Below are 12,233 nucleotides of genomic sequence, written 5' to 3'. Positions count from 1 at the left end.
GAAGACGTCGCTCCCGGGTCGTCTCCTCGCGAGCGACCTGGCTGTGTCGCTCTGAAGACGTCGCTCCCGGCTTGTTCAGAAACCACAAACGCGAGCGACCTTAGGGTGTCGCTCTAGGAGGTCGCTCCCGGCTTGTTCGTCTCTCTCAAATCGACACAACCCGAGCGACCTCTGGGTGTCGTTGTGGTGAGGTCGCTCTAGGAGCTGGAGTGACTTCGCCTTGTCGCTCTAGGAGGTCGCTCCGAAGCGTAAATGGCGAGCGAGTTCATGGCGTCGCTCCGGTAGGTCGCTCCCATGCATTGCTCGTCCAATGATCACCTTAATCACCTCTTTTGAGCTCCAAACGCACACAAATGTCTCCAAGAACTCCATTTGGTACTCCAATACCTAATAGAGACATATGTATGCAAAATGAAACCTAGACATGGCTACATCGGCTACATCCTAATCTATATGATGAAAATGCACATGAATAAATGGATAAAACAATGTAAATATGCAAGATATCAACAAACCCACTCACCATCCCCAAATGCTAGCTCATTATGCTAGCAAGAGATGAGAACAAATCTATGTCGCCTCCAATACTCTCAAGATTTTGCACATGACAAGCTATCAAAAGAGGTCTCACTCATGCAAATCAATGTTTGGTTTCAAAGAATGGCTATGGTTGTAGGGTATGGAGTGCCATTTGGGTTAACAAAGAGTGGTATAATGGAATAAGGTAACCCAAATGTGTATGAGATCCATGATTAAGTATGCAAGTGCCCATATGCAAGAGAGATTAAGTTCATTCAAGCCAAGTTCAGTTTGGAGCTGATTTTGAAAACAATGCCAATATCAAGCAAGCAAACAAGTTTCAAGAAGAGTTTTCAAGGCTCGAAGCATGCAATAATTTCAAGAGATGCTTAAGCTACTTGATATGTTTAATTAGGGTGTCACTTTGAGTTCTAGACATGTGTTCTTTACAAGGTTTCTCCCTATTCATGAATGCAACCTATATGCTCTAGACTCAATCCTAAGAATGCAAGTGATGCAACTACATGCTTCTTTTTGTGTTTTTCAAAATTTTCAATTTTTTTTTGGTTTTTCTATGCAAATATGTATGTACAATGCAAGACTCAATGCAATTTAATCAAAGCAAACATGATCAAATACTTGGTACCTCCCCCAAACTTAGTTCACACACTCTCTGTGTTAGTAAGTTGAAAGAGATACCCGAAAGAAAGAATATATGCAAAAAAAAACTGGTATATACATTGGAAAGGTTGGAGTGGTACCTCAAGCGAAGAGTGGAGAAGGAGGATCCTTCCCACTTTCAAGAGTGATGGTGAGGACTTGAGAGAGAAGCTCTTGAAGCTTGATTGGATCATCTTGGAGCTGTGGAGTGATGATGGCCTTTGCACTTGAGAATGGTGTAGACTTTCCCTTGCATTTGATCTTGTACTCAATAGCTCCATCCTTGAACTTCATTGGGTGAAGAGTGAGAGTGTGTGGCATCATATCAAGAGGTGGAGGGTGAGGTTCTTTCATCATCTTCTTCTTGTCATGAGCAGCCTTTGTGGCTCTACTTACCTCCTCCTTTGTAGCACTTTCCAAGTGCTCATCACACATCTCTTTAGAGGACTCTCCATCAAGACCTTCTTTTCCACTAACAACCATTTCATCCTTAATCTTTTCAATGGAAGGTTCTCCACAAGTGATGGTTCCACAGTACTCAACATTCATCATTGGAGACTTGATTGGGTAGGAGACAACTTTGTTTATATTGAGGAGTGTGACCTTCTTGTTGGCAAAGTCAATACAAGCTCCTACTGTTGTGAGAAATGGTGTTCCAAGGATCAATGAGACTCTCTTCCCAGTTGCCATCTTCAAAACAGTGAGGTCAATAGGAATGGTGCAAGCTCCAATCTTCAAAAGAAAGTCCTTGATGAGACCAATTGGAGTTGTAGAAAAGGAGTCCCCAAACAGTAGTAAGGATGTGTTTGGTTCCATGTTTTCAATCCCAAGACTCTTCACCATCTCCATTGAGATCACATTCACACTTGCACCAGAATCAACAAGAGCATCATCAAGTGTGAACTTACCAAGGGAGCAAGACAAGGTGAACTTCCCTTGGGTTTCTAGTTTGGAAAGGGACTTTGGTGTGACTGGTGGATCAAGCTGCATAGTAGAGATGTCTAGAAGCTCTGCTACTTCTTCTTTGTGAGCTAGAATGTCCCTGATGAGCATCATTTGAACATGAGCATCCCGCATATGTGAGATCTCTGGAAGCTTGACTCCTACAGCACTCATGTCCTTTCTGAACTCGGAGATCACCTTCTTTTGAGATTTGGTGAGGACCCTTTGAGGAAATGGGAGCTTATCATAAGGTGACTGCTCAACCTCAGTGGTTCCTTTCAACTTTAATTCTTTTAGCCCCTGCACAGCCTCTCTTTCAACTTGATTCTCAGCCTTGTGCTCATCTCTCTTCAGATTCTCTGCTGCAACCTTCAGTTCAGCTTGTGCCTTTACCCTATCCATAGTATTGTGTTCAGTCTTATCCACAATCTGTGCTGCAGCCTGGGAAACAAATTTTGCTCCATACAAGAAGCTGTCAATTTGATCCACCTCTTTCTCATGATCACTTAACTCAATACTCTTTGGGATTCTGCTCTGATTTTCCTGGTAGAGATCCCATTGGGCGCTTGGAGGTTGAAGGCATAGAGGCAAACTGATTCTCCAAAGCCTTGAAGTGAGAGGAGAGTTGTAGGAACTTGTTGTTGAGGTCATTGTAGCTTCCATCAACTTTGGTGTGAAAGTTCTTCAGCTCATATCCAATGTGCTTCTCACTTCTAGTTTGGGACTCCAAGATCTGTTTCAACATTGCATCAGTGCTACTCTCTTGTGGAGCAGAAGTAGAAGATCCGGCTTGGCCTTGTGTAGACTGATTTCCTTTGGAGGAGAAGCCTTGAGAGTAGTTTTGCCTAGCTTGGTAACCACCTTGTTGGTTGTTGTAGAAGGGCTTTTGTTGGTAGTTGTTGTACTGAAAGTTAGGCTCCTTCTTGTACCATGTCCCATTAACATTCACAAAACATAGCTCTTCTTGACCTTCTAGACCATCAACTTCATGAACCACAACTGTCTCCTCTTGTGTCTTTTCACCAACAAAGTTTACTTTCTCTTGTTTGGCTCTATCCAAAAGAAGCCAATCCATTTTATCTTGTAGAGCCTTCAACTCTCTCTTTGTGTTTGTATCATCACCTCCACTGCCTCTGTTGCTTCTATCATGCTTATCACTGTAGACTGAATCACTCTTAGCCATATTTTCTACAAGCTCCAAAGCATCTGCTTCAGTTCTCCCCAAGAAGAAGCCATTGCTAGCAGTATCAAGCTGACTTCTAAATTTAGGCAAAACACCTCTGTAGAAAGTACTAAGTAAACTCTCCATATTGAAGCCATGATGAGGACATTGAGAGATGTAGCTGTTGAACCTTTTCTATGCTTCTTCAAAGTCTTCAAGATTCCTTTGATGAAATCCAGAGATTTCATTCCTTAACTTAGCAGTTGTTGAAGTAGAGAAGAACTTGGTAAGGAAAGCTTTCTTGCACTCATCCCATGTGGTGATTGAATCTCTTGAAAGGCTCTTCTCCCATGTGTGAGCTTTTTCTCCCAAAGAGAATGAAAACAACCTTAGCTTGAATGCATTTTCAGAGACACCATTGATCTTTGTTGTTCCACACAGCTTATCAAAATTATCCAAGTGGTCTAGTGGATCCTCCAAGGCAAGACCATGGTACTTGTTGCTCTGAATCATGTTTATCAAGCTTGACTTGATCTCAAAGTTGTTGTTTTCCACAGCTGGTGCTCTGATGCCAGCTCTATGGCCATGGATATTGGGCTTATCATGTGTGCCAGTAGCTCTAGCTTGGCGCTGTGGGTGTTGTGCCCTAAGGTTGGCAGCTCTTTGGCCAATGCCCTCTCCATCTTGAGGCTGATTCTGATGTTGATCCATCACAAACCCCAATCTGTCTAATTGAGCTTGTTGCTCTTCTTCTCTTCTTCTCCTTGTAATCTCCCTTTCAAGTGCTCTAATATCTTCAACTCTTGGAACTAGGTCTGTTGGGTCTCTGCTCCGCAAGTTCATGCACCTGAGATACAAAAGGGCTAGGAGAGAGAATCAGTAACTAGATATAAGGAAATAAGACTTAGTCTCAAGTAAGGACCAAATCTCAATGTCAAAATCAACTTAGAATTGGCAACGGCGCCAAATTTGAAATGGACTTTTCAAGGGTCCTAATTCAAATCATGTAGTATTTAAGATGTCAATCCATTTCTAAGTATTTTGATGCAAACATAATGCAGGTTCAAACTTAATCTAAGTGCATTAAGTTCAATGAAGTGGTTTGATTAAACTAACAAGATTCTAAAACAACTAACTAGCAACTTTCAAGCAATTGGATAAAAGAAGAGCCATGGGTATAGGAATTTGTTTTCAGATGACTAAGTGTTAATCTAAAATGGCAAGCTTCAATCAACACATTTCTCTAAGTGTAGATAACATTTCTAAGCTAGTTCTTTATCAAGACAAAAGCTTATTTGCTCTCATAGATCAAACATCAAATCTCTTTGGTTTGTGTCTAGCTAGCAATCATTAAGAACAGATCATTCAACTATTAAAACTCCCCCAACATCAAATGTCTTTAGTGGGGTAAGTTAAGAGCATGTTGAGTTGGCTCAGACATTTCATCGAACACCTTTCAGGCGATGAAATATCTAGATCTCTAATCTGAGATGACCAACTCTAGATTAGCATTAAGTTCACTCAATCAAACAAGAAAACATATTAATCTATCCTAGACATTCTAGATCATCACTTAATCATCATAACCCATGAATCCAAAGATGACTACTCACTAATCTTCATGATAAACTCAAGAATCAATGATGATTTGGTGTTAATCATGATTAGTGATCAAGATAATTAAGCAATCACAAAAGATAATGATCAAGATTAAATATTTCACATAAAAGTTCTTTGTGATTAGATAGAAAACAAGATAAGATCCAACTTTGGGATTACAAGAGTATTTATAACTCCTTGGAAAACCTAATGGTTTCCATTAAAAAGTCTAAAAACACTTTAAAAACACTAAAATTCGACCACCTGAAAATGTGACCCGGGTAAAGGTCGGGTCGTCCAACACGCGCTGGGTCGTCCTGGGTCGTCCGCGCTCCAACCCGTGCTGGTCTACCGGCGCTGGTCTACTGGCACTGGGTCGTCCAACCCGCGCTGGTCTACCCGCGTCAGCTTCTGTCGTCCAGCCTTCTTCGCCCGCGCAGGTTAGGGAACCCGCAGTGGTCTACCCGGGTTCGACCAGGGTTGATATGCTTCTAGTAAATCTATCATAACTCCTCCAATACAGCTCCAAATGACTTGAAACCACTTCCATTAGAAAGCTAACTCAATTTACTATGTCTTCCCAAAATATTAGCAACAGAAGATATCTTTAAGACTTCCCTCCATGTTTATCTTTCACCCTTTTGCACCAGAAATGTCTCTAAACACCTCCAAGAACTCCATAGCACACTCCAGCCCCTAATAAAGACTCATGTATGCAAAATGCAACCTAAAGATGACTAAATCCTAGTCTATATGATCAAAATGTACAAGGATGAATGAATAAAATCATGAAAATTCATAAGATATCAACAAACTAGCTAGATATTAGGCCTGGGCACGGATCAGATATCCGGATTTTTGAAGATATTTATGATTTGCTTCGTATGTCACAGATATTTTATTTTTCGATTTGCTTTGCTTCGGAAAAATACGGATATTCGGAAAAATGGATATCCGGAAAATAAATAGATATTTACGGATATTTACGAATACTTACAAATATCTCATATGTTTTGATTAATACAAATAATCATAAAAATTTGATAAAAATTTGTTTTGTAAAATATTTTTTTGCATGATATATATGATAAAAATTAAAAGAAGTAGTGAATCTACATATTTTGTAAAAAAATTTGAACTTAGTTAACAACTATAATAACACAAAATTTAAGAAAAAAATATAATTATCATAAATGTGTTCTCTTCCTTTTTTGTAACATTTATATAAGTAATAATGTGAATAAAATTTATCAAATCATATGTTAGAATAATAATTATATAATTTTATACATTGAAAACTTTAAATATAATCAAGATATACATGTATTTATATATTGCCGGATCGGATCGGATATTCGCTTTCCAAAATTTTAATATTTGTGATTTGCTTCGATTTTAACGGATATTGATTTTTAATATTTGCTTTGATTCGAAAATTTACGGATATCTGGAATTTTCGGATCGGATCGAAACAAATAACTAATCGATTCAAATTTAACGGATAAAATGTCGAGTCCTACTAGATATAATAGTATTTTGTAAGAGAATTAGGTAGACATTTTGATAAATGAATTGTATATATAAGATGATTATTACTTTGTAAATACTGTTATAAATAATACGTACATAACTACTTTCTTGTTAGTTATATAATAGTTCCCTCTTCTTCTTTTTAATTTCTTTTGGTAGCGAGTTGTATAATAATTCTCATGTTTGCTTGGATGTAAAGCTGACCAGCTAACTATTAACTTTATTCCACCAAATTATTGACCATAATAGAAAGCAAATGTAATGATAAATAGATATTAGATGGTTAAAAAGCATTTTGCACTATAAGAAACACATGAATACATATGGTCACCGCTACTGCACACAAATGTTGAGATCATCAAAAGCTATGATTACGTTTTCATCTAATTACGCACAGCTAAAAAATATTATGAGATCCACAATAACTGGTTTAGTTTGCCTCGTAGACCGAAGGCAGTTAAAAAAAGAAAGAAAAAAACCCACCAATGAATCCCGAAATAATCCCAACATATGTATGCTAGTGCACCGATTAATGTCCATGCTAGAAAACAAAACGATCCAGTATCATTTGTGTGTATTAGATTAAGAGAATGAAAGGATTTAAAGAAGATTAGAACACATAATAAGAGATTATGGTGAGATTAGTTTAGAATCATGATTAAGAGAGTATAAATTTAGAGAGAGAAACTCAGAACTGTATGATTATATTAATGATCAGAGAGTACAATATATATAGAGAGACAATAAGGGGATGAGGGTTTCAGAATGGATACTATTACAAAGAATAAGGTCTTGCTTTAATTCAAACCATCCAATGAGCTTCTTCCTTAGATATAAAGCACCTTTTGCCTTTATCCAATCCTTTATATCCTGTCTTATGCTCCCTTATCCTTATCTCAACGGTCTGATTCCTAAGAGGAGTGAATCGAGCTTTCCTTTATCATCCAAAGTTACATGAGTAACTTTGGTTTAACCGTGATCGAAGTTACTCGCCCAAGAGTGTACGGCCAAGGTACGGCCTGTACGGACGCCTCGCCCAATCTCGTTCTTCTCCATCATACTCAACTCCTCATGTCTTCTCTTCACATATTGATCTCATCTCAACATTCCCCCTCAAGCTTAGCTTTGTGAAAGACTAAGCTTGAAAACCATGAGACCTTCCTCATTAAAAACCTCACCAAGAAAAACCCATTGGGACAAAACCTTGATGAGGGAAAAAGAGTAAAGACCTCATGACAAAGGGGCTTAGTTCTTGGAAGAGAGATCAATGAGTCCCAACCTGATGTAGATGGACTCTATTGTCTTCATCCTTGCGGCTTTAGTAAACACAACAGCCAACTGATCTTCACTCCTTGTGTAGCATATGGCAAGATCTCTCCCAAGACTATCATCTGCCTCACCTTGTGACAATCCACTTCAATATGATTGGTTCTCTCATAGAACACTGAGTTGGAGGCAATGTGAATTGCTGCTTGGTTATCACAATGCATTGTCATTGGTGTAGTTTACTCAATCTCAATGTGCTTCAAGATCCCTTTGATCCACATTAACTCGTTGGTGAGCTTCAACATTGCCTTATACTCAGCTTCAGCACTAGAACATGAGATCACCTTTTGCTTCTTGCTCTTCCAAGTCACAAGGTTTCCTCCAATGAAGGTGCAGTAGCCGGTTATAGATCTTCTGTATGCTCTATCTCCAGCCCAATCTGCATCACAATGGCCAACCACTTCTGTGCTCCCATTGCACCCCATCCATATTTCTTGGCCTGGTGATCCGTTGAGGTAGCTTAGGACTCTATCCACCATCCTCCAATGATGATCCTTTGGAGCTTGCATGTGTTGACTCACCTGATTCACATCAAAGCAGATATCAGGCCGTGTGATAGTTAAGTAGATTAGCTTACCCACTAGCTTTCTATAAAGCTTAGGATCATGGAACGGTTTGCTGTCTTCAAGCTCCCCTTCTCTTGGTACTTTGTACCCATCCTCCATTGGCATTTTGGCGATTTGCCCTCCAATTTTACATGCATCTTTCAAATGATCAAGTGTATATTTCCTTTGGGACATGAATAAGCCTTCCTTGGATCTACAAATCTCAATTCCAAGAAAGTACTTCATCTCTCCTAAATTTTTAATTTCAAACACAGATTTAAGATAGTCTTTGGTCTCTTGTATCCCAACCTTATCACTACCAGTAATGATAATGTCATCAACATAGACCAATAGACATATGATACCTGATGGTGTGATTAAGGTGAAGAGAGTATGATCCAATTCAGACTTCCGAAAGCCTCTTCCATTCAACGTTGTACTCGGCTTGTGGTATCATGCTCTAGGTGATTACTTCTGTCCATAGATGGCCTTCTTGAGTCTTAAAACGTTCCCTGGCTTCACCATACTCTCAAGACCCAGAGGAGGATGCATGTACACTTCATCTTCAAGCTCTCCTTGGAGGAATGCATTCTTCACATCCATCTGCCACAGGTCCCATCCATGGTTGGTTGCAATGGACAGTATGATCCTGATGGTGTGAAGTTTAACCACATGTGCAAATGTATCAATGTAATCCTCTCCATAGGTTTGAGTAAATCCTCTAGCCACAAGCCTTGTCTTCTTTCTATCAATTGTCCCATCAGGTAGATACTTGATTGTAAATATCAATTTACATGATACTGCCTTCTTCTCTTTAGGCACCTCACTCTCATACCAAGTTCCATTCTTAATCATAGCATCAGCCTTATCATCTACATATTCTCTCCATTCTCTATCTTTCATTGCCTCCTCATACGTTCTTGGTATGTAGCTTTTGTCCAAACTGATCATGAAAGCGCAATGCTCGTTTGGAAACTCGACAAATGAACAGACAGCTTGGCTGGGATGTGTAACGACTTGAGCATTGTAGTAGACTCTGGTATTGGCCCAGTTAGATGGATCCTTCTTTACTCTCATGCTTCTTCTCAATGGCACGGTCTCCACAAGTGATTCACTCACCACTTCAGGTTCTACAGCTGCTTCTCTTTGTACCTCTTCTCCTTCTTCAGGTTGAACCTCATTCTGATCTCTTTCTTCAGCCGCATCTTCATTATGCATCACATTTTGATCAAGACTTGAGCTTCTTTCATTCTCATGAGCTGTATCAGACTTGTTTCCCCCTTCATGATCAACATGGATGTGTCTTCAGCTTCATTACGAACTGGTACTTCTCGCCTTTTTGGATCCTAGGTTGTATTGATCTCAAGACCGTCCAATATCATCCTAAGGCTGGCTGCCTTATCAGATGATTGAGCTAGATCCTCCAGATCTTCCCAGCTCCTTTCTTCATAGTAACCTTTAGCTTCTATGAACTTCACGTTTCTTGATACTAATAGCCTTCTTGTTTGCGGATCAAAACACTTGTACCCTCTATGTGTTGTTGAGTAGCCCACGAACATTGCTTTAGTACTCTTAGGCTCCAACTTGTTCCTCATATCTCCCAGAACCAGCACATAACATATGCTCCCAAACACTCTCAGATGACTTCATGATGGCTTGATCTTATTCAGCACTTCAAATGGTGATTGATCATCTAAGATTCTTGTAGGTATCTGGTTGATCAAGTAGCAAGGAGATATCACAGCATCACTCCAAAATCTCTTTGGAACATTGGTTTGAAACATCATTGATCTCGCCACCTCCATTAGATGTCTATTATTTCTCTCAGCCACACCATTTTGTTGTGGAGTGTAAGGGCAGCTGGTTTGATGTAGGATTCCAAGTAGAGCTAGATGTTGCTTGAATGCATTGCTTGTGTATTCTCCACCATTATCTGATCTGAAACACTTAAGCTTGGCATTATAATGGTTAGATACATAAGTTGAAAGTTTTTTAATGCTTCAAGAACTCTATCTTTAGTTTTAATGAGAGTTATCTAGGTGTATTTGGATTTTTCATCAATGAATGTGACAAAGTATTTATAATTTTCCCTAGACAAGCAAGGAGCAGTCCAAACATCTGAATGCACAAGATCAAAGCATTTCTCATAGATAGTAGTTGAATTTTTAAAGACAGTCTTACAATGATTGCCTAAAATATATGCCTCACACTCATTATTTTTAAACATGACACCTGGTAACATTAAGCTTAAAGCTCTAACATGTGGATGGCCTAATCTAGCATGCCATAATGCATCATTATTCAAACTAGAGATAGAACTAAATGAGCAACTTGAATTGGAAATGAGAGCTATGTCTTCTAGCATATAAAGCTCTCCTTTAGTAACTCCCTTGCCAATCATCTTTCTGGTATCAATATCCTGAAACTTCACATCATTAGGACTAAAGATAACATTGCAATGTAAATCAGTACTATATCTTTTAACAGATAATAAATTTGATGTGAATTCAGGCATATAGAATGCTTTACACTCTTTATCAAACAGATTTAGATTTCCTATTCCTTTAATTGCTACTATATCACCATTAGCAATCATCACATTTTCACAAGCAGGTTCTATGTCTTTAATTAGACTAGTGTCACTAATCATGTGATGAGATGCACCAGAATCCACAATCAAAGGTTTTATCACATTTTTAGCAGCAAAGGTTCTAGGCAAATCATTCAAGCTGTTTAGATATCTAGATGCATCATTAGTTTCAATACCATGACTTAGATAACCATTAGTTCAATCTATGTAAGATGCAGCAAGAGAGTATCCAAGAGGAGTTTTAATACAGTTACCATTCTCCTTGAGGGCTTTGATAAGAGTATCAATGTCTGATCTCCTTATTATCTCACTGTCCATGCCCTTCCCCGGAGTGTGTTGAGTAGTTAAAGCCTTCCCTTCACCTTCTCGCGTTGCCTGTCCAGCTCCGGATGTACCAGCTTCATTAGCTCCATCAGACAGATGCGCCCTTGCCTCTCTATCCCTCATAAACTTGGCCGGCTTGAGATAGGGGTGTAGGATCCAGCATTGGCTCCTCTTATAGCCCTGCTTCTTGTAATGATCGCACTTCCCTCCAAACTTCCCATCTTTAGTCTTGTAAGCCGCCTTGTTTGCTTGGATAGCATCAGCTTGGTTCGCAAGAGTGAGCTCCCCCTTTCCTCCAAACAGCCCAACTGATCCTTCCTCTTTTTGTATCTGAGCACACACGTCTTCAAGGGAGGGGAGCTTAGGTGATCTCAAAATATGCTTGATGAGATCGTTAAAGACCGGATTCAAGGTGAGCAACAATCCAAACACTTGATCCTGCTCTCTCCTCTCCATGAGAACGTCTTGATCATTGGTGTTAGGCCTCAACATCTCTAGCTCAGACCATAAGGCTCTGAACTTTCCCAAGTGTTTAGTAAACTCCACCTCTTCTTGCACAAGTGTATTGATCGATCTCTCCAACTCAAACACACGGCTCAGATTTGATGTGTTACCATAGACCTTTTGGATAGTATCCCACATGTTCTTTGGCGTCTCACAGTAGCTGTAGGCTTCCAAGATTGAGGCTTCAAGCGACCCATGTAGCACCGTAAGCACCTTCAAGTCATCTTGATCCCACTTCTCTTGATCTACCACCATCAGCTCTTGGCCACCTTCTCCTTCCTTAGCAACAGGTCTCGGGGCTCCATCTGAGATGTGGCTCCATAAACCCTTGCTCCCAGCAGCCGCTTTCACCAAGGGAGACCACAACAGGTAGTTGGTACCACCTTTCAACGTAACAGCCACCGAAAGAGCCTTGCTCTTGCTTTCTTCCATCTCGAATGCTTAAGAACGAACTTGTAATGATATGAAGCTAAAGAATAATGAGATTAGAAACCAGGAAATGAGCAACCTGGCTCTGATACCATATTAGATT

The 12,233-nt window shown here is 39.6% G+C and overlaps 1 non-coding gene across 1 annotated transcript; it reads left to right on the top strand.

Annotated features, from left to right (window-relative positions):
* Positions 1-3,434: 3,434 nt before the first annotated feature.
* LOC125584753 lies at positions 3,435-3,541 on the top strand. The gene has a single exon (XR_007321662.1). It is a non-coding gene; the product is annotated as a small nucleolar RNA R71 (small nucleolar RNA).
* Positions 3,542-12,233: the final 8,692 nt, after the last annotated feature.

Source organism: Brassica napus, chromosome C3 (genome assembly GCF_020379485.1).
Source record: "Brassica napus cultivar Da-Ae chromosome C3, Da-Ae, whole genome shotgun sequence".
NCBI lineage: Eukaryota > Viridiplantae > Streptophyta > Magnoliopsida > Brassicales > Brassicaceae > Brassica > Brassica napus.
Note: the sequence above shows the minus strand (reverse complement) of the source record. Positions and strands in the feature narration are given on the sequence as shown.